This window comes from Rhea pennata, chromosome 1 (genome assembly GCF_028389875.1).
Source record: "Rhea pennata isolate bPtePen1 chromosome 1, bPtePen1.pri, whole genome shotgun sequence".
Taxonomy (NCBI): Eukaryota; Metazoa; Chordata; class Aves; order Rheiformes; family Rheidae; genus Rhea; species Rhea pennata.
Genome location: NC_084663.1, coordinates 100,416,266 through 100,438,999, shown reverse-complemented (window position 1 = coordinate 100,438,999; position 22,734 = coordinate 100,416,266).

Sequence of the window (22,734 nt, the reverse complement as noted above, 5' to 3'; positions counted from 1 at the left end):
ACAAGAACTTGAAGAAAGGTGGATTTTTGGGGGGGGGAGGGAGGGGGGGAATCAAACAGGTGGCTGGATTCAAAGGAAATCCTTTCATAACTCAGTACATGCAAAACAGCACGCGTAAATTTGGCCACAGGTTTATTTCTGAGGAATGTGCATGGAAAAAATATGTCCATCGTGATTTTGACCTTGGTTAGCTACTCTCCCCTACACCCCTCACATGACATAGCTAGGAAATAGTGCTTTGAAGTGTTTGCTCCGCCAGTGAGTTTTCTGCAGTACTTATACTTTAACACCTGAACATCCTTGCTAAGACCATTTGTCTTTTTTTGTTTCTTTTTCCCTTTAAATTCTCTTTACATTGCTGTAAGGTTCTGTTTCTTTTTTAAACCTGAAACTAACACTGCTTCCTGAGCACCCTTGAATTACATTCTTTCTATTCTGATGCTTCAGTATGGCCTGTTTAACACCTTATTTTTGCAAGCTAGACAAAATGAGATTAATAAAAACAACAAAAACTGCAGAAGCACATACTTTCATACCCAAACACCATTTTTAGCCACATTTTTAACAAGAATAGCATGTATCAAGAATTTTTAAAAAATACTAGATCATTACAAGCAATCCAAACTTGAGCAGTTTATCTCGCAACACAACTTTAGCTTTACTAGTCTCACCAATGCACTTTTAGCGGCCTTCTCCTAGAAACTGAATTGCACCAGAAGCTCTGTGACACCATCTGCACCTTGGGCATTCCCCAAGGTGTTCTGGGCAGCTGGGAGAGCAGCAGTTCAGGCACATCAGACCATGCAAAAGCAGATCAGCACACATGCAGCAAGTCCAACAAGACTCAGACTTTCCACCTTCACTTCTCATATGGGGACCTTTGTGCCTGTGCAGTTGCCTTGCTCTCCTACACTGGCTAGAAAGAACTCGCATGCAACAGCACAGGTCTCCCATATTGCCAATGTATAAGGGCAGTATTTTCGGACAAACAAATATTGGCAGCAATACAAACCCATTTCTTTAGGGGAGCAGCAATCCCTTAGCAGTCCAAGTCGTTTCACCAAAAGCAAAACAGGCTTCCTAACTCCAGCACTTCCCAAATCCTATGAGTTTTATGGTTTTATATATCTGCATGACTGCAAAATCAAAAAGCCAGCTGTAAATGAAAGTTCTCTCCTCTCATGAAATAAGCCAAGAAAATGAGCCTATCTTGTGATTCAAAGATAGCTCAATTTCTGGCCTATTTCCAGTGTTCTCATAGGAGGAGGCCAGGTCATCACACCTTAGATTTCCTCCACCTTAAAAATAGCTTTGTTTCTGTCACAAGGGCGTGGTGTGTGATACTGAACAATGAGTACCAGAGAAAATCCCATCAATAAAATCAATCAGTGAATTTTCTGATTAAGTGCTAGATAAAGTACCTCACACATCAGAAGTTTTAGTCTATTCACTGATAGATTAATAACAGCAGGGGAATGCTAACACAGTGAACAGCATACAATATGGCAAAAGACCTCAGCAATTAGAAGTGGAGGGAAAAAAAAGCACAATGATCTGATTGTGGGAAATTTATGCCGGTAGGCATCATTTCATGCCTGTAAACTGCTCTGAATGGCTTGACAGACAACACACACCAGCTCTCTTGTAGTCTAGATGTGCACTTCATCTAGCATGGAGTTACTGAGAAACACCTGGATCTCTTATCAACACTTTTTTCCTGTTAAAACAGGTCTGACAGTTAACCAAAATATCATTCTTAGCAGATCTATTGTATAGTGAGATGAAGAATATTATCAAAAATACTTCTGCTATTATTTTCACAAGAAATAGGTGAGTTGGTCTGCCCACCACTTAAAAATGCATGTTTTTATTCAATACGTAAATGATCAGGCAAGAAGAAATTAAAGGGTTCGTATTATGCTGGAGAGAATTAAAAAGAGTGAACCTCACAGTCAGCTGGGCAGCATTGCTTAAAGTCAAGCTGGTTCATAACAAAATCCTCAAACTCAGCAGAGCACAACATAACCCCATCAGGCTAGGAGAAGAGGTGGCACCAGCCCATAGAGCTTGCAGACTGAAAGCAAAATCCCCAGCAACACATTTCTGGTCTATGCGGAGCAGCAGTAATGAATATGAGCCATGATCTCTCTCTTACGTAGTACAGGTCACTCATGAGTGTCATCCTCACTTTCTGCCTCTTAATTCATCCTCAAACCAATTCTTTATTTCCAAGGAAGACTTGCAGAAATAAAAATCCACACAAGCTCAAAACTCACTTTAATGAATTCTCAGATCTGAAGACAGCCTGCAAAGTCAGCAAAACCTCAGACTCCATAAGATTTAAACCACTGCTCAAATCAATTTGCTTTATTTACGATGCACTCTTTAGCCAGCGTCCTGATTAAACAGCAACTTCCTGTAGCTCCAGTAAAGAATAACGCACAGCAGATGATTCCGGGTAAGCAGGCCATACTTAAGCATGTGCCTTTTCAGCTTTAATTATGTTGCTTCTTCAGAAATCTATTAAGCATGGGTTAAAATGGACTTAGATTGAAAATGCTTTTTCAGCATGTTGGCTAACCAACAAGACTTTGCATAGATATAGAAACCACACTTAAGGAATTAAGCAATTTTAAAAGTAACAATAGCTCACTAGACCCAAGCTTTTGTTTTTACCTCGCTATCTTTGGAGGATCCGAAACAAGGCAAGTAGGCTAAACAGCTGCAGATTCTTGAAATAAGAATCATTTTATGAATTGTTATGGATACTATCTATCAAAAGGATGATTTTACAACCAAAGATGCAACCATGTAATTACAAAACAATATTAGTTTATTTTTAAGAAAGAGCTAATAAAACATTCTTACAAATTCTGAAGTAAATTTTTACTAGACAAAATTTATTCCTCTCATCTGGGCTCTAGATTTATCTTAACTGTGAAAATCTGCATTCATGTAGCAAGGAAAGAAACACATTGAGAACACATCCATTTTTAGATCAGCAATCAATTCTGTTCTAAAACTGAAGTCCAATAACACTACTCATAATACTTTGTAAGTTCTTGGGAAAGACATTATTTTACCCTATGTTTGCTTTGTTCATTAAGTCAATATTTTATTGTTTGAAGGAAAATGCAAATCTAAAGTTGAAAATACTATCTATCACTAATTTCTTGCATTAGTTACCTACCTTAGGATACTAGCAACAGACAAAATTTTCATTCCCACCCATCCTCCCCCTTGGAGGCAGAGTAACATTCCTCAAACCCCTCTCCCATTCTACCTTTCTTAATTACATATCTACTGATTATTTGAATAAGTGATACGGGAAAGACCCCATGAAGTTTCACTGGCATCAATAGCATTAAATGTCTTTTTTTTTAGCAAACACGTCTGTTTTCCCCCCCCGCCCCGCTATTTATTCTAGAAATTTGTTCTATTTGCACTTAAATTTTCTAGCTATGGAGCCTGTTGCCAACTTTTTCAGCAGCCTGCTGAATTGCCTTGGCCAAATCTCTTCATATCTAGACTTCTTGGTTCATCACCTCCCCAGTCAAATGGGAACACTGACTCCCTTTATAAAAGTGCTTCTCAGTACTACTGTGCAAGGGATACGGTGCTCCACATTTTCCTGGCTTAAGCTTCCAGCATGATTAAATAAGCAAACTACTGGTGTTTATGGCTTGCTGTAGGAGAACCCACTCTTTCAACTTTGACATTAGACTTCAGAAAAGAATAGGTTAAGATGAAGTACTTCTACTTTTTGAATGAAAATGTCATCATTGCCTTTGCTAGAGCTGTAAAAACTATTTTTTTCCTCAAACCAGACTCAGAATAAAATATCATGCTCAACTGCATTTGAAATAAAAGATATCACACCAGGACTTGAGACAAAGGAAATGTCACCTGTAACACTTTTTGGTAGATACATTAAAAAAATAAAGGTTTCTATTTTAAAAATGTTAGTGGTGACCTATTACATAACCATCAGTGGTAAAAAATAGCAAGGACTAAAGTATAGCAGGTTTCTTTGAAACCAATAGAAAAGCTCCTGAGGAGCTGCAGCAATGCAGCTTACAAAGAACAAGCTACAGGGCACAGCACAACCACAATAGAGGACACAGCTACAGCTGCTTCCTACAGGTTTAGCAGCACTGCTTGGACACTGGAAGTAGAAATCTCACCTAAATTGAGTTTTTTTTCCCCCTTTTGTCAGAGGCATAAGAGGAAAATCTTTACTTTTTGCAAGTCCTCTTGCCTTTTGGAGGGAGTGGACAAGGTCAGTATTCTGGAAATCATTATAGATTTACTGAATCTGTTACCTCTTCCAGAAGCAGTTTAACTATCACTTCAATAAGATGCATTTGTCCACACAAATTGTTCAAAGAAGGTAAAACTTGTTTCTATAGACTGGTGTACGAAGCAGAGATAGAACAAAGTGTCATAAGAAAGTTTAGAAATGGTTTTTGGAAGAAAGAACAACCCAACCCAACCAACCAAAAACTTGTTCTCTATTCTGAGACAGCATCTTGGCTGGTCTGAAAGCAAAAAACTTGCAAACTAACCACATTAAGTACTATACAAGATACATAGAAGTTACGCTACCTACTGTCTTTTACTGTTGAAATAAATCATCCTTTAACCTTTGCCTCACTTCCACATTTTAGCCCTCCCTTTTTAAAAATATATATTTTTGTTTATTTACATTAAGGCAGACAAAAAGAAGGCTAAAAGATATACCTGATTCCTACACTCAAAAGCAGGAATGTTTGTGATGGAGGAAACTATGATCTTCTGAAACTGGGCACAAAGCTTCATTTTCTTTTTTCCCTTATTCTTTGCACTAGCTCTGCCACAATGTAAATACATATACATAGTCTATAGTATATATATGCACATGTGCATGCATGTGTGTGCATGCACACACTTCTAAACCAGTGAGGCGTAGGGAACTCAATTGTTGAGGCCACTATATGGTAGCAATAATCCCTGACTACCAGGCTAGGACCAATGACTAAGAAACAACCCAGTGGGAAGAACTGCTGAACTCCTTACACAGTAAGCGTCTGTTCTAATATAGACACATCTAGAGTTACTAAAAGAGAAAAAAGTCAAAATGCAATATTAAAAAAGAATCACACAAACAGCTATTTTGAGAAGAATATTCGCAGCACTTACCACAAGGTTTCAATATGTATTTTGAAACAGCTGCCATCCTACTTTGATGTATTTCAGGCCTATATAGGAATATCTTTTCCATATAATATGACTGGGTGCCTCATCACTGGGTATTTTAAAACTCTATAGTTCAAATACAGCTAAAACTGAGTTCACAAAGCCATTTTATGTTTTAATACAAAGGCTATCCTGAAAGCCTCCAGGAATTTAATGTATTCTCAGCCATATTCATTAGCTAGAAACCCACACTGTAACTCTCACCAGGACCCACACAGTAAGAAACCTGAGCACTTAATGAATATGTAGTATTAGCTATATTATTACTCCAACAAAAAACCAGACCAGTGAGTGCAGCAAATAGAAGCTTTCACCACACCACACCACACCACATCCACAGTTGTACTGCGGATAAATTTTAGAAATTCCAAGCTAATCCTTCTACAAATCAGTCTGCCACCAATCATGGAAATAATCATTTTAAATGGTGGATTACAATAAATAAATAAATAAAGGAGGAGGGAGAAAATTGGACTAAATAAAAGGGAGAAGACATTCCATTATACATTCCGCTACCAAAAAAGAAAAGAGAAAGCAACAAATACAGCTTCTGAGTTCTAACTTTTTACTGCATTTGGTCACGAGATTCTGGGCACTTGCAATTTAGAATCATAGAATCACAGATTCAGTACGGCTGGAAGGGACCTCTGGAGATCATCTAGTCCAACCTCCCTGCTCAGCAGGGTCACCTAGAGCATGTTAGACAGGCTTGCATGCAGGCAGGCTTTGAATGTCCCCAGAGAAGGACACTCCACAAGCTCTCTGGGCAGCCTGTGCCAGTGCTCTGTCACTCTCACGGGGAAGAAATTCCCCCTCACGGTCAGGCGGGACTTCCTGTGCTTCAGTTTCTGCCCATTGCCTCTTGTCCTGTCACATGGGACAACTGAGAAGAGTTTGTTCCTGTCCCCTTGACACCCACCCTTCAGGTACTTATGCACATTGATAAGATCCCCCCTCAGTCTTCTCTTCTCCAGGCTAAAGAGGTCCAGCTCTCACAGCTGTTCCTCAGAGGGCAGATGCTCCAGCCCTCGGATCATCTTCGTGGCCCTCCGCTGGACTCTCTCCAGTACCTCCATGTCTCTCTTGTACTGGGGAGCCCACAACTGGACGCAGTACTCGAGATGAGGCCTCCCCAGGGCTGAGGAGAGGGGCAGGATCACCTCCCTTCACCTGCTGGCAACACTCTTCCCTTGACCTGCTGGCCACACTCCTCCTAATGCACCTCAGGATACCATTGGCCTTCCTAGCCACATGGGCACATTGCTGCCTCAGAGTCAATTTGTCGTCCACCAGCACTGCCAGGTCCTTCTCGGCAGAGCGGCTCTCCAGCAGGTCAGCCCCCAGTTTGGACTGGTGCCTCGGGTTATTTCTTCCTAGGTGCAAGACTCTGCACTTGCCCTTGTTGAACCTCAGCAGGTTCCTCTCCGCCCAGCTCTCCAGCCTGTCCAGGTCTCTCTGAATGGCAGCAGAGCCCTCAGGTATATCAGCCACTCCTCCCAGCTTGGTAGCATCAGCAAACTTGCTGAGGAGGCACTCTGCCCCCTCATCCAGGTCACTGATGAAGAAGTTGAACAGGATGGGACCCAGTGCTGAGCCCTGGCGGACTCCACTAGCCACAGGCCTCCAACCAGACCCCGCACCACTGATGACAACCCTCTGAGCACTCCAGCCAGCCAGTTCTCAATGTACCTCACTGTCCACTCGTCTAACCCACGCTTCCTGAGCTTCTCTAGCAGGATGTTATGGGAGACAGTGTCTAAAGCCTTGCTGAAGTCAAGGGACACAACGTCCACTGCTCTCCCCTCATATACCCAGCCAGTTGTTCCATTGTAGAAGGCCGTCAGATTGGTTAAGCAGGATTTGCCCTTAGTGAATCCCTGCTGACTACTCCCGATCACCTTCTTTTCATCCATATGTCTGGAGGTGACTTCCAGAAGGAGCTGTTCCATCACCTTTCCAGGGATGGAGGCGAGGCTGACTGGCCTACAGTTGCCTGGGTCCTCCTTCTTGCCCTTCTTGAAGATTGGAGTGATGTTGGCTTTCTTCCAGTCCTCAGCCACCTCTCCAGTTCTCCAGGACCTTTAAAGATGATGGAGAGCGGCTTGACAACAACATCCGCCAGCTCCCTCAGTACCTGTGGGTGCATCCCATCGGGCCTATGGATTTGTGGATGTCTAGCCTGCCCAGATCTCTAATCCTATCCTCCTCAACCAAAGGAAAGTCTTCCTTTCTCCAGACTTTACTTCCAGGCTACAGGATTTGGGAGGGCTGCCCTTAGCAGTGATGACTGAAGCAAAGAAGGCATTCAGTAATTCTGCCTTCTCTGTATCCCTTGTCACCAGGGCCCCTGCCCCATTCAGCAGTGGGCCCACATTTTCCCTAGTCCTCTTCTTGCTGCTGATGTATTTGAAGAAGCCCTTCCTGTTGTCCTTGACATCCCTTGCCAGACTCAATTCCAGCTGGGCCTTAGCCTTCCTTGCAGCATCTCTACATACTCTGACTGCATTCCTACAATTCTCCCAAGTAGCCCGTCCCCTCTTCCACATTCTGTGTACTTTCTTCTTCTGTCTGAATTTAGCCAAGAGCTCCTTGTTCACCCATGCAGGTCTCCCACCCCCTTTTGCTGCACTTCTTACTCATAGGGATGCACCACTCTTGAGCTTGGAGGAAGTGATGTTTGAATACTAGCCAGCTCTCCTGGACTCCCCTTCCTTCTAGGGCCTTAACCCATGAGACTCCATCAATTAGGTCTCTGAAGAGCCCAAAGTCCGCTCTCCTGAAGTCCAGGGTTGCAATCCTGCTTGTTGTCTTACTTCTTTCCTGCAGGATCCTGAACTCCAGTATCTCGTGGTCAGTGCAGCCAAGGCTGCCCCCAACCTTCACATCTCTAACCAGTCACTCTGTGTTGGTATGGACAAGTTCCAACGGGACACCCTTCCTTGTAGGCTCCTCCACCGTTGTGACAAGAAGTTATCATCAGTGCACTGCAGGAGCCTCCTGGACTGTTTGTGCCTTGCTGTGTAGTCCCTCCAGCAGATGTCAGGGTGGTTGAAGTCCCCCATGAGAACCAGGGCCTGTGTTGGTGAGGCTACTTCCAGCTGTCTAGAAGGCCTCATCAGCTTCCTCTTCCTGGTGAGATGGCCTGTAGTATACACCCACAACAGTGTCCCCCATCTTTACCAACAAGCTCTCGACTGCCTCCTCCTCCTCCTCCACCAACCGCAGGCAAAGCTTGATGCATTCTAGTTGCTCTCTCACATGAAGAGCACCTCTATCACCTCACCTTCCTGGCCTGTCTTTCCTATAAAGCACATAGTCAACTTCCATTGACCTCTAGGGATTCAGAGAGATTCAAAGATTCTCTCCTCTCAGGAGAGACTGTTTGCATTTATAAATATTATAAATATTAGTTGTCAGATATATCAGATTCTATCAATTTAAAATACCTTTCTTCATCTATAACCCCGGCATCCAAGTAAGGAAGTTGGAACCTAGTGTTAGATCAAAAGAAAATTCATTGACAAATGGAAGCATTTAAAAGTACACTGGTATGACGCCCGAGCTTATTTACCCAGGAGCTGGTATCTGATGCTTTCAGATGCCTCGCATTTATTACAATAGCATTTGTAATTAGGAAAAATATTCAGGATGTTAATAAGCAGCATTTCAAACTTAAGCTTTAAATTTAAAATTTCAGATCATGACCCATGAATGCTGCCAGTTGAAAATTGCAATCAAACAGTAACTGGAAGCAAGTCATCTGCTGCTGAAGGGACCTGAGGCTACTGGAAACCTAACGTTACAAGCACAGCCCTAGAGCGAGAGGCTCCTAAGCACACATCTAAAATTTCCTCTTTACATAACAAACTCTGTAGTACAAAAGCAGCAAAATGGTACCCTATAAGGAAAGTGTATTTACACGTAACAGCCAAAGTTTAACATATATTTTTTTAAGAGCATGTCAAGGGCACTTAAACACTGAGATAGGTGCCGGGTTATATAAATGGAAGTAACTAGGCCAAGAAAAGGTACTAAAATATAGTCCCAGTGTTAAATTGTCTTTACCTTGTGGAATACAAAACTTTCATAGACTTTAACCTGTGGAAAAAGCATTTTTTTTAACCACAATATGTAAGTTTATTACAGTGGTTTTAAGAAAAACATACACTGGAAATCCACATAAACTTTGCCTTCATCTGTGGCTTCATTATAAATTAAAAATTAGCTCATATTATCATCAGGGAAACTAATAGAATATACAAGAACTCAAAATTTTGTGGGGTTTCAATGTGATGCAAAAGGAAATAAATAGAATCTAAACCTCAGTCACAATGCTAGACCCAACCCGGGGTTAGAGGAGTATTTAGGATAGGAATTGGGGTCTCTGGGAGGAGGGAAAATCAAAACTAAATAAAAACAACATCTACAGCATAGTGGATCAGATTGTTATGTACCGAACAACTGCAGTTTGAAAGAATTTAATAACCTGTCTGCATTTCAAAATTCTTTAGCTGATCCACTGAATGCATTGAATTACCTGAACTGTTAAAACTAAAGGCCAGTATAAGATATGTTTAAGTATGTCCCCTCCCCCCAAAACAGTTCCTAATAAACAACTCACAGAAAGCTATTTCAGGTGCTTATTAGCAATTATCTTTGGGGAAAAGGGTAGGAACAGGCATAGGATTTGCGGTTGATGAGGACATCTAGAGAGCTTCTTTTTAGGTCACAGATACGATATGTTAGGAACGTAGCATTGAACAAGCTTCGTTTTCTTTTTGCAGCTTTCTTGTAGATGAAAGGAAGATTTTGACCACCAGAAATGTCAGTTCACAGATTCTGAATTCTCAACTTCTAAAGCTGAAAGAAAAGCCAAACACTGATGCGTATATTGCACTTCAGATACAGGCGAGCAATTTTTCCCAGCTCCAAGGGGATCCTGCCTATAGGCACATGCTATAGTCATAACAGTTTATGTCTTTTTTTTTTTTTTTTTTTTGGAAAGGTTCTGAGCCTTCTGTCTGAGTCTGAATATATGTATATATAGTATACATACACACACAAGATATATAATCAAATCCTTTAAACTATCATAGCTCTTATTCATTTGATTAGTACTTCAAAGCATTCTTTGCAAACTGTATTGCTTAACAGTGGCCCAGGCACATTCAAAATAAAATTACACTTACATGATCTACACAAAAACAACACATTTGTATACAAATTGCACTTGCAGCTGTTACAAGGAAAATTTAGAAGTACTTCATATTGTAAGATGAACATTAATCTTTGTGCTTAACATACTGTTTAAGTATTAATTGGCTTTCAGATTTTATATACTATATCTCTAGGCATGACACACTTCACTAAGGTAAAAAAGGCAAAAATCCATAGACAAAGAGTTACAGAAAAAGGTGCATAAGTTGTATATGGCTGATGCTTCAGAGTATAATTACCTAGAAGGGGTTCAGGATGTGGATGGTTTCAATATTTCCCTTTATATATTAAAAAAAATCATGAACTGAGCTTTCCCTTATACTTGATAGATACACTAAATACACCAGTGTCAGCAGTCAGAGAGAGGAAAGTGGAGGAACTGAATATTTTTACTGAAAAAAGACCAGCTTTTAGATTCTCAGAAAAGGTAATATTCTCTTATTTGGAAGAGTTATTTCATGCTAAACTTAACACATTGTTGTCCTAGCACTTCATTTCCACCTCACAAGCTATCCTAAGTAATATAAACAGAAAATCCACCTCTCATGCCCTGGGGCAATAGAGTTGTGCAGATAGAGACTGGCCATGTCACCTATCTGGCTCTTGACCTGCTTGGTTACGTCAACCAGATGCACTTACTAAAGCACTGGAGAAGGCAACAGCTGAAAGGCACTTGGAGAGTAATCACATACGGAGATCTTTTCTGATCAAAGCGACTTTAGCCTAATGGCAATATAACCATACGGTCATGCCATGTGCTGTTTCCACAAGAAAAATCCTGACCCCTCTAATCCTTCAACTGCAAACTAGCATAAGAATAATGTTCAAAAAAATTTTTTTGCATCTCCTAGATAGGGAAATAGGTTTGATTAGAAGGAGAGGGTGCTTTATCTATTTATTTTATTATGTCTACTGTGACTCCTCTGAATTTTTCAAGGAGGGATTCCTAATCCACTGCCTTAAAAGAATAGAAAGAAGCAGGAAGGAGGGTAGAAAAATGTTATTCTCATACAGCGTACAAATATCATTTAATCCAATGTAAACATTTATCATGGAAAAGATGACAGCTCCATTAAAAGTTTACTAATTATGTATCACAACTAACTGGTTAATGTTTCGTACCAAGTTATGCACATACACTTGGATTAGATGACACACTGCTCACTATGAAGCTGGAAAGCTAGTTAGCCTCTGACAACCAGAACTTGGAGATAGAGAAGCAGCAGCATGTAAAACTCATATAGAGAAACTTCTTTAGACATTAGCCAAATCACAACTATCTGTGCTCTGAGATGGTCTAGGTTTAATTCCCCCTCTATTATACTCAAGTTTCATGCTCCCATATCAAAAAAGAGACTTGCTTGTTTTTAAACCAGAACCTTCCCTCACTTCTGTGGGACTGCATTGCACTTCAGGGACTGTAAAACACGCAATTAGAGATCAGGTCAGACAGAGCCACGGACATTCAGAATTCAGTTCAGGATCAAAAAAATTTTAATATAAACAGTAGAAAAACTTCTAAGCTGCTTTCAGGACAACATTAAGAGCTGTAAAGTATATTCTGAAAAGGTTTGAGAAATCTAAAGCATGAGTCTGCCATATATTAAACAGAAGATCCTGAGCTACTAACAGGAACGAAGGTTCAGCTGTGTGAGTTCAGAACAACAGCTCCAAGCACTTGTGCTTTCTCCAAGTAATTACTGACAGTCCCACCATATCTCAGAGGGCTAATAAAGTACCATAATTCAAGAGCTTATTACTTATTCTATATGTTTCCTTGATTTGCAGAATTTATTTCAAAACAGACATGCTTGAGTTGTTCATCAGCAACACAAACTTTTGGTTCTCTTTGCCACGATAAGAGATGAATATTGCACACCCAGTTTAAGGTGCTACTTAAATATTTCAATTAAAAAACAATTGGGTGCGTGAGAAACACAATGTATTGCTTGCAGTGTGCAATGCTAAGAGCCCCAAAGAATATGATTTTGAAGCTTTGCATAGAGGGAGGGCAGGGAGAACCTACTGAAAATTTACAACTTCCACAATAGCATATAATCATTGATAAAGTATCAGACAGCTTACAAAGCATATTTCTGACTTCTGTCATAGCGACAGATATTAATGAACATTGTAGATATCAACTTCCTGCCTTCTTAAAACTGACTGGACATCTGCATTTTATTTGCATCCTTCTCTCCAATATGGTGGCTAATATGACCAGCAACTTTGCCTTGGGGTTTTGCAAACCATAACAGGAACAGGAGTCCTGACTGAGCGTAAGCTAAATTCACCTCAGACTACATGGAGCTTGGAAATCCTAAACTGAAGGGAAATACCAAGCTAGGAAGAGGCGATGGTCACCAAAGAAGAGATGTGCAGTTACCCTTGTTTAACATTTTTTCTTGACCTGAGCACCAAAACAAGAAACATTTTGTGAGATGAAGTTGGGAGCTAAGATCAGAGGATGGAGAGAACATTATACAGAAGAGATCAAATGACCATAAAGACTGAAATAGGAAGAAATGGGATGTAGTTTTGTACTTCAAAATGTAAAGACAAAATTGTGCGTACAAGCTTAGCAACAGAACAGACGCTCATCATATGGAATAACTGAGCATGAGGACACTCAAAACCAGTTTTGTAAGTTTTCCAGTAGCTGTCTGCATGTTGCCATGATGCTTTTAAAGACAATAATGATAAATGAGATCCTGTCAATAATCTCATAGTTATTTCAGAGATAAGAGGAATGACTTACTGTATAATATGCTGGTGAACTTCATCTGAAGTAAAGCATAAAGTTCCAGCCATCCACCCACCAATGTTAACAGGAGGTATACGGAGAGGTACAAAGAGAGAACAAAAAGGAGATTTAATCTCATTTATTTAATCTCAGAACATGAGGGCTAAAGTGGATTTAACTGCCCTTATGAACACAACGGATAAGTAAATGGCACTGGATAGACACACAAAAAGGAAAAATGAATTATTTAACTTAATAGATCAGGCTGAAGCAATTCTAACAATGGAGTAAATCACTAAAATTGCATTAATACCTGAACACCTAAACAGAGCAATGATGTTCTGATCTGACTTTCCAATTCAAAGGCAGAAATCTGAATTTCTTTTAATTAGGAACTTCTTTCAATGACAAAAGTAATTGTATTGACACTGTAACCAGAGAGCAAGAGATAGTTCTAAGCAACTATTTGTTGCCTAAATCCTGTAAGCTGTAGCACATTACTTCAAAAACACTAGGGAAACACTTTTAAAAAGCATGTTAGGAGGGCTGAGCTTTTAGCGCACTGTTGACTATTGACAAGGGCTTCAACAGCAGCTATCTACTAGTAATTACCAGGGCTGCACCAAGTTCTGACAGAAACAGGTTGCTGTCAGAGCACAGCAAGAGTAAAACTCTTGAGAGAATATGTTGTTTTTCCTCATTTAGAATACAGCTTATCTCAAGAGCTCTACTCTGCTTTGATACTGTAAAACAAAATACAGACTAAGGAGGTATCAGGTGAATAAAAGCAGGTATGCTGCAACATCTGGGTCTCAAAGAAATCAAATATTTTTCACAGATGCAAAGAAAGTTGTTCCCAAAGAATTTCTGGAAATCTGTGGATGGTTTATTACCAGGATGATGAAGGCTTCAGTTAAAGCAATCTGCTTCCATGGCTCAGAATCTTTCTTACATGGGGGAATAGACCTTGCTCCAGTACTCCAAGAGCATCTTAGCAGTGACTCAAGAGGAGACCATCTTCAGTACAATTCCCCATCAAAGTATTCCTCTCTCTACAGTAATAGGAGCATTATTATTATTATTATTATTATTCAGGTTCTTACAGACACCCCATTGATCAACAGTGACTGAGAATCTTTCTAGCAGGCAAGGAAGGATGCGCAACACTGCTCCCACCACTGCACTGATGAAGCTCACTAGCTCTCTTGAGGCTCTTTTACAAATGCTAAGGAAGTTGAGGGGATTTTCTCTTTGACATTCCAAGGCACACCAACACCTCATCACATGGCCTGACAGCACTGCATATGAGCTATTACTTCAAAGTCGCTTTCAATTTTCAGCCACTCTAGTTCAATCCCATTAATTCATATTCATGAATTTATTTTGAAACTAAATGTGTATTACTTTCCACTTGCAGACATACAATTTCATTTGCTCTCTTTGAGATCACTTAAACAACAGACCTAAATCCTTTTTGAATTTCACCTGCTGTTCAGCCGTGACCTCAATTTTTGATTTTGTGGCATCAGCAAACTCAATTAGTTTATTCTCCACATCGAAGTCTTTGACATCAGCTGGAAACAAAAGAGGTTGAAGTACTGACCTCCATTGAACTCTCACTTAGTAATGCTTGCCAGCCAAACATGCCTTCTCAGTTTTCTATTGTTTTACTGTTTTATTGTGCATTTTTAATCAACATCTCAGACTCCTGAACTTCACATACTTTGAACTGCAACTTGCCAAATAAAACCATGTCTTCTTTTCTGATTTTGTGATAATCAAAATTATCATTGCCTGTATTTGCTGGACTCTGAAGGAGGAAAAAGAGGATAAATCAAACAAACCAAACTAGACAGAGAATTGGTTCTTTATTGATACACTGCAAGGTATGGGTACATGGAAAGCAGAAAGATTATTTAAACAGGCAAACTGTTGGAACTAGTTATGTTCTACAGGAGTACATCGAAGAATGCCACTTTGTTTTACAGAACTTTTTCCTACCCTCTCTGCTAGGGCTTATGTCATCTAACCTAACTGCCCATTAGGTGTTAGAAGTCACAGAATAATTCAGATTGGAATAGTCCTCTGGAGGTCATCAGAATCTGTTCTCCCCCTCCCCTCCACTCCCTTTCCTTTGGCAGATATAATTACAACAGTCTACTCAGGGCCTTATCTAGGAGTTTTGATTTCCTCCAAGAATGAAGGTTATAAAACCTATCTGGGTACCTGCTCCAGTGGCTGATTTCCTTCATGGTGAAAAGTACTTTTCTTACATCGACTTTGAATTTCTCATGTTCTGGTTTGTGTCTTTTGCTTCTCTTCCTTCCATTGCATACACCTTTAGAAAAGTCTGGTTCCACTCAGATTGTCCTACGCCCTTGTCAGATCATGGATCACTTAAAGTCATTTATTTGCACACTTTACATCTGCAGACAGTGGAGAAGTACACAACTGGAAATCAGACAGAAAAGACAAGAGCTGTCTGTAAGAGTTTACCACAATTGCATCTGAAAGCGACGTGAATAACTGTGCCTGCTTCCTGCAAGATTCCCTGCCCAGAGTGAGCATGACATCTTCAAGACAGAGTGTAGGTGATACTGGTTACATCTAGTGAGGCCAGAAATGGGCACAATATCAGCAAAAAGGGTATATTTTCTCCAACATAGCATTAGATCAGCAAAAGTTACATCTCCACAATCACAAAAAAGACACTGTGAAGCTATTGTATAAAAGTCATGTTACAGTCATCCTAGTTCCAGCTGAAAGACAAAACTGGCACAGACACAACCCCATTGAAACCCGGCTACTCTGTGCCTGGAATAAATGACATTCTCATCACTTGCTGGACATCTCTAGGTGACCACAGCAGGTGGACTGGGGCAGAAGAGGGATGGGAAGAGAAGAGAAAATGAAAGATGAAACTCACTAAGTTTAACTACTGACAGACTGTTTAAATCAAAGTCCGTCTTTCACACCCTACAGAACATGACTTTCTAAAACAGTGATTGCCATGAACCAGGCATTTATTCCATCATCAAACCACAATTTTCACACATAGTACAAGTAAATATGGCTTGCAGTACTTTGGACTAGAGTTCAAGTTTCCTGACTCCTGCATCTACAGTGATCACTGGAGTTTGTCTCAAGAGTGAGCATTTGAATTTTCCAAGGACATTTTCTGAAATGCATTACTAGGTATATAGCTTTGTAATTTGATATGGCTGTAATTTTAAAAGAATCCACCAAAAATTCTTCATATACCTTCCATGTGTAAAGCAGGATACCTGCAGACAGACACCCTGCTGAGTTCAGTTAAACAAGGGAGGGAACAAGACAGGGCCTTCTAAGGCACTGGTCACGCTGCGAAATAAATAAATAAATAAATAAATAAATAAAAACACCATCTGTTCCCACCACTAGAGTGAAGGCTGATCAATCCCCAGTGAAAACAGTTACTTCACAAAAGCTTCATAGCAGTACATACTGTCGGTATTGTTGAAACTGTGGTTTTGAGATTATTCCCTCTGTTTTTACAAGGCTTTCATATGTTTTTCTTTGCAGTTAGCTCATTTGGCAGAACAAGCTACCTGCTGGCAGTCTGCAATAATATGCAAGAAAAATGAAAGATTGAGACAAATAATAATAAAAATATCTCTGAACAGAATACGTGGAGGAGGACTGTGCAAAGATGCTGGAATTTCAGAGTATAGAGAATCTAAAGCTAAAAAATCAAATATAGACACTTAGCTCAGGAATCGAAATAGGACCTGCATGTTTAGGAAGTGTCCATCCTTAGACAAGGTCAAAAAGCTTTATATAGATGGCAGCATGATATGATCTGATACATCAGCTTGGATCTGCATTTCAACTGTCCAGGCAGCCAAAATGCACCACTATGCAATCAAAATTTTGTGCATTTCTACTTTATATTTTTCCTAGTCACCTACTACAAGAAAAAGATGTGGTCTATTAAAAAAAAAAGGAAAAAAGAAAAAGAAGAAGAAGAAGAAGAAGAAGAAGAAGAAGAAGAAATCCTTTATTCATTTATGGACAAATGAAATGCAGTATAGGGTTATCTGGTGATACCCTATAAAGCTCCATATGGAAAGTCAGTTAATATGGTCTCTTTTCATAAAATAGGTGTTTTTTAAAGAGTATGTGCAGACCAAAGAATGTATTCTTTTTCTTTCACTAATAAAAGCATTAAATAATGTGATGAAGAAATTTGGTCCAGTGTATTTAAGATACCTTAACAAAAAAGGCCTTTCCCCTTTGCTTAGTCTCCAAACATATTTTCAATGGAAAACTATTTGTAAGATGTTCTTTGCAAATCTAAAGCCTTTCCAATTTACAATTGCAAAGTTCACTGCATCCCAAAAAGCTTTTTATGTATCAAGAAATTGTTTGGTTATATAAACCACAGCAGCAACCACTGGCATTTGGAAGCAGCGACGTAAAGACTTTTCCTTCATTGTCATGCAGGACATTGGCCAATGATTTAATTAACCCAAATGCTAAGAAATTTTGTTCTCTTCCCTCTCAGAGAATAGATGAAAATGAACATTACGGAAGGATAAAAAGAAACACTCCAAGATATAAATATTGCCAGGGAATGGATGAATGTGCAGTAGATTAAGGGCACGGCATCTTGTTTAATGCAAACATTAGCTGAAGGGCAAGAGCCTAGACAGGTAGAGGACATCGACATTTATCACAGAGGCAGTTTTAAAACTGGATCTTCTACCACATATCTAAAGTTGAGCTTCATTCCTTATGAAGTCCATAAGGATTTCAAAAAGAAACAAAAGAAAGTTCAACTGAATCCAAGCAGGGGCAACAACACCCAGCATTTGTGTACCACAGTTTTATTAACACACTAGTAAACCTTCAAGGCAATCTATACTAACCACCGTCAGCAAGTGCTGGTATTTACTGGTAAGCATCTCCTACACGAGAACAACAATCACCAGCCAGACTGCATCTGCTCACATGAACAGAAAACAGTAGTACTGAGCAAACCATTTCATAATAGCAAAATATTTTCCTCTCACTATTACTTAAATTGAATTATGACTGTCTAAGGCAGGTCAGAAAAATCTTGTAGTTTATTACTCCCTGCCATCGCTGATAGCATGCCATAACCAACATACAGATTCATCAGCAATCAACAATGGTGTTGACTGTATGCTACAGTTCTTCTAAGAACATTTCATGAGAGCTCATACAAAGGGTAGTTTTACCCTACCTCTGTGAGGTTATATAGCAAAATGCATCAAGAACAGATATCTTGGATTCAGCCCTCAGAAGAAAAATTAATCCCTTTCAGCTGATGTGAACCTAAGAATTCCTACTTACTCAGGCTTTCTGGGATGAAAACAAAATAAAGTTTCAGATTTGTAAAGAAGCTACATCCTCCAATTTGTTCCTACTACATTCTGCACAAGAACAAGAAAGAACTGCATGTAAGGAGATTGATCTCACACTGCTCAAGTCATTGGGCATTTTCAGAGACTTGAATGGGAGGCAGATCAAGTCCAGGGAGCATAGCAGGGCAGTCAGTTGGCCCAGAGGTATTGACTGTGAGCCCTGTGTCCTTTTTGAAATAGGATGTTCAACCCTCAGGCTAGATAGGCTGGCACAAATGATGTACACTGAATAGAGTGCTGCTAACTGTGGCTTTTATTGAAAGACTCAGAAAATTTGGCATTTCTCTTCATCCTCAGCAGCTGAATCATGTAGCAACATAGGAATCTAAAGTTTTCCATTAAGAACTTTTTGGCCACAAGATGCAGAATATAGCTTGAAAAGTCAAAGCCCATGAAGGCTCAAAAACCAGAAAGCATGCCAACAAGTCTGAGGCACTGTTTTTTGCAGATCAGACTCATGATTTAAGATGATAATAAGCATTAAATATCCAAGGACATCTTTTATTCTTCAATTTCATCTACTAACAACAAGAAAACATAAAACTGTACATTACACAATAGTGGGTAGCCTTATACAAGTCTTCTAACTCAGACATGTAAAGGTGGAAAAGCAATTTTGATTAATAGAAAATTACTTTATGCATTGCTTTGAAATTACAGTACTTTGCAAACATTATAGATGCCTAAACATCAGAAAACGGCTAAACATACCCTTTCAAAATATTAGGTTAATTGTGATACACTGAAGAGTTACATTGAATACAAGTAAATAACACTACACAAGCATGGAAACAGCTCATGAAAGATAAGCAGTTCTGCAACACTGCAAAGACTTTTCAATATAGGGAAAATATAAAACAAAATCACAACCATTAACTGAATGGGGCCACAATTTTAATTTATAATTCATCTGCAAGTCAATGGTTTTAGATCCCAATAAAAGTCTGGTTACTCTGGAATTTGTAAAAGCCACATTACAGTAAACAATGTAAGCAATGTCACAAAAAATTTAGAATATAAAAATCTTTAAAATATCTTGGGAGAACCTCAGCTTAGGGAAACAAAAGCAAATTCAACACACAGAAGTTCCCAGGTTTAACATGAAAAAAGTTTACACAAACAAGTTCATTCATTGTGAAATTCTATTAAATATAGGTCAATGTTTTTCCTTTCTTACTCCAATGCAGGCAGGAAATCTTAGAAAAAAAATTTCAGACAGAAAACAGTGATGTGATAGATGGTATAAGATTTACATATTTTAATTTACTTTATATTATATACCTTTAAAAAGATGCAGTTCGTCAATACAGAAAAAAGCCTCCTCTTTACTTGCAAATTGGGGCAGGTAAAGGGGTAAAGTGGAACTTTCCCAGGGATGAGTTGAACTTTCCCAGAGCACAGGTGATGCAGGCAGAAATGAGAGGAAGCCAAAGACACCCATTCAGTTGGAAGCGTACAGCATCAGTTTGGATTAGAAGAGTCATGTGAAGATCAGGAAGAAAGACACAGCATGAAAATACAGGGAGACTGGGTAACATTTAGTTACTCTCTAGAGTGAACTAACAGGTAATTGGTTTGAAAGAAAATCTGGAAGAAGGATTCTGTCCCCTAAGGGCACAATGGAGAAGAAATTCTTTTTTTTTTTTTTTTTTTTTTTTTTTTTAATTAAAAACTGATATCTTGTATTTCACCAAATCATAGAACTTTTGAGGTTGGAAGGGATCTCTGGACATCATCTAGTCCAACATCCCTGCTCAAGTGGGGTCACCTAGAAAATGTTAGACAGGCTTGCATCCAGGCAGGCTTTGAATGTCCCCGGAGAAGGAGACTCCACAACCTCTCTGGGCAGCCTGGATACAACTTTCTTTCTACAGTCTTGTGCCTCTTGACAAGCACATGGACTTGAATTTGGTGTTATTTCTCTGAGGGCTTATCACAGTAAGGCTCCAAAGTAGAGGCAGCCTTGCCAAGGTAATAAAACTTGGAAGAGGAGAAGCAGCAGAAGAAGCTGGTAGGTAAGGTGCTAACCACCAAACTTATCTTTCTTTACAAACCATTATTTTGACAGTGTGCACGTTTTCTAGCAGTTGGAAGGGGTCTGCTGTTGATATCCACGTTCCCCCATTTGTTTTTACCTATAGCAAAGGTGGGTAGGGAGGGGCTGCAGGTGTTGGTCTTTGTGAGATATGTAAAGGATGGCTCCCGTGTTTAAGAGACAAAAAATTCTATAGGAGGTTATAACACAGATAGGAAAACTCTATTGAAAATGCTGGTTCCGTTGGTGAGAAAGGTTAGGCAGACATTTCTTCTGTTCTCATAGATCACATGAAAGTGGCGTGAAACCTGGTGTGCTGGAGCCTGTGCCGGCAGCTGAACCACTCAGGAAGGGAAGCTAGAGAAAACCCTCCTGCCTCTGGCCGCCTCCTTGCTCCTGGGTTTGGACGTCTCGTGCAGCCTCACGGCTTGCCGCTTCCCAAGGCCGTGCGGGAAGTCATCAGTACATCTCCACCCTGACAGGCCCTGCAAAACCTCCTCTGGCGGCCTCCGCTTGCAGCACGAGGTTGCAGCAGGCACCTCCAGAAGCCCCTTCCCACCCAAGCTCCTCTCTCCCTCTCGCACCGCTTCCGCGCGGTTCCCTCCAGCGCTGCCTTCCTTCACTGGCAGTGCCTGCACCACGCTTTGTCTCCCGACGCCGACCTGACACAAAGAAACACGGGGGCAAACTCTTCCCAGGCTTTTATTTGGAGCAGAGAAGGGACGGGGGGGCCACGATGCGGCAGCCTTTCTGCAGCAGCCAGCAGAGAGCCTGTGTGCCTCTGCCTCCGTGCTCTGCAGCAGCCCCCGTCTCGCGGCACCTCTGGCACCTGCATCCTCCGCTGTCCCTCTCACTGCGCTGCGAGGCAGCAGCAGCAGCAAGCTCTGCGCAGAGCGCCGAGCGCTGCCCTGAGGCGTGAGGACCATCGCCTGGGAGGCGCAGCGTGCGGGATGTCGGCGATGCGTGCGGGGGAAGGAGAGTCCTGGGCGAGGGGCCGGGCAGGCACAGGGCAAGGCTGAGGGTCTGCGTGTGTGGGGCAGGCCTCTGCCCTTGCTCCCGCGCTGGCTGACGGGGCGAGAGGCACGCCGTCCTCCGCATGCTGAACGCCTCCCGCCAAAGGAGGTGCCGCGGCCTCGGCTCCTCGGGGCGCTGCTGGGGCCGGAGGCGTGCTCTGCAGCTCGCCGGCTGCTTCCCTGGCCGTGTGCTGGAGCTCGACGCTGGGCGAGCGTGGCACCTCCTCCTGGCACCTTGGCCCGTCCCCCAAGAGGCTCCTGAGGCTCGGTCTCACCCAGGTCATGCACAAGGAGATGCTTTGCTGCAGCTCCTCCCCTTGCAGAGCCTCTTCCTCAACTTCGCCCTCCTCGTCGCTCCACTCCGGTGGCTCACGCTGTGGCGCTCCACCAGTTCTCCTGCTGCCTCCCCTCTCACGCTCCCTCTCAGGGGCATGCGCATAGAGCCGCTCCAGCACCTGCCACTTGGAGCTCGCGTCCTTCAGGAGCTCCACTCGCGTCAGCTCCGGTCTCCACAGGTTGTAGAAGGAGTTTCTGGCGCAGAGCTGAAGCGAGAGACGGAGCTCTGTGAAGGCGTTTGCTTTGCCCAACACAAACTGCCCCCCACGGCCCTGCCAGCACCGGCACCGGCACCGTCAGGCCCTTGCAGCAGGGCACAGCAGCTGGCCCCGACGCGCGGAGGCTTCCCCCCTGCCACCGCCCACCCCCTGCACTCACCTCCCTGGGTCGAACGTTGAGGCGTCCTGATGGTGTGAGGGAGAAACGCTTCCCCTTGCCCTCCTCTTCCTCGCTCTCACTCTGCCTTGTCCTCCGCTCCCTCCTCTGCAGGCAGGCTTCTCACAGCTGCGCCAAGGTCTGCCCGGTGCGTGCCAGGCAGCTCCTCTCGAGCTCCTCCAGTGGCTCGGTTTTGATGGAAAGCACTGCGAGGTACCGCGAGGTGTTGTCGGGGTGCACGCGCAGCGTCCTGCCTCGGAAGCGACACATGATGCCCAAAGGTTTCTGTATGGTGCCCTGTGCTGGCGACGGTGCTTTGGCTGATGGTGGAGCACAGCCCCGGCCTGGCGATGC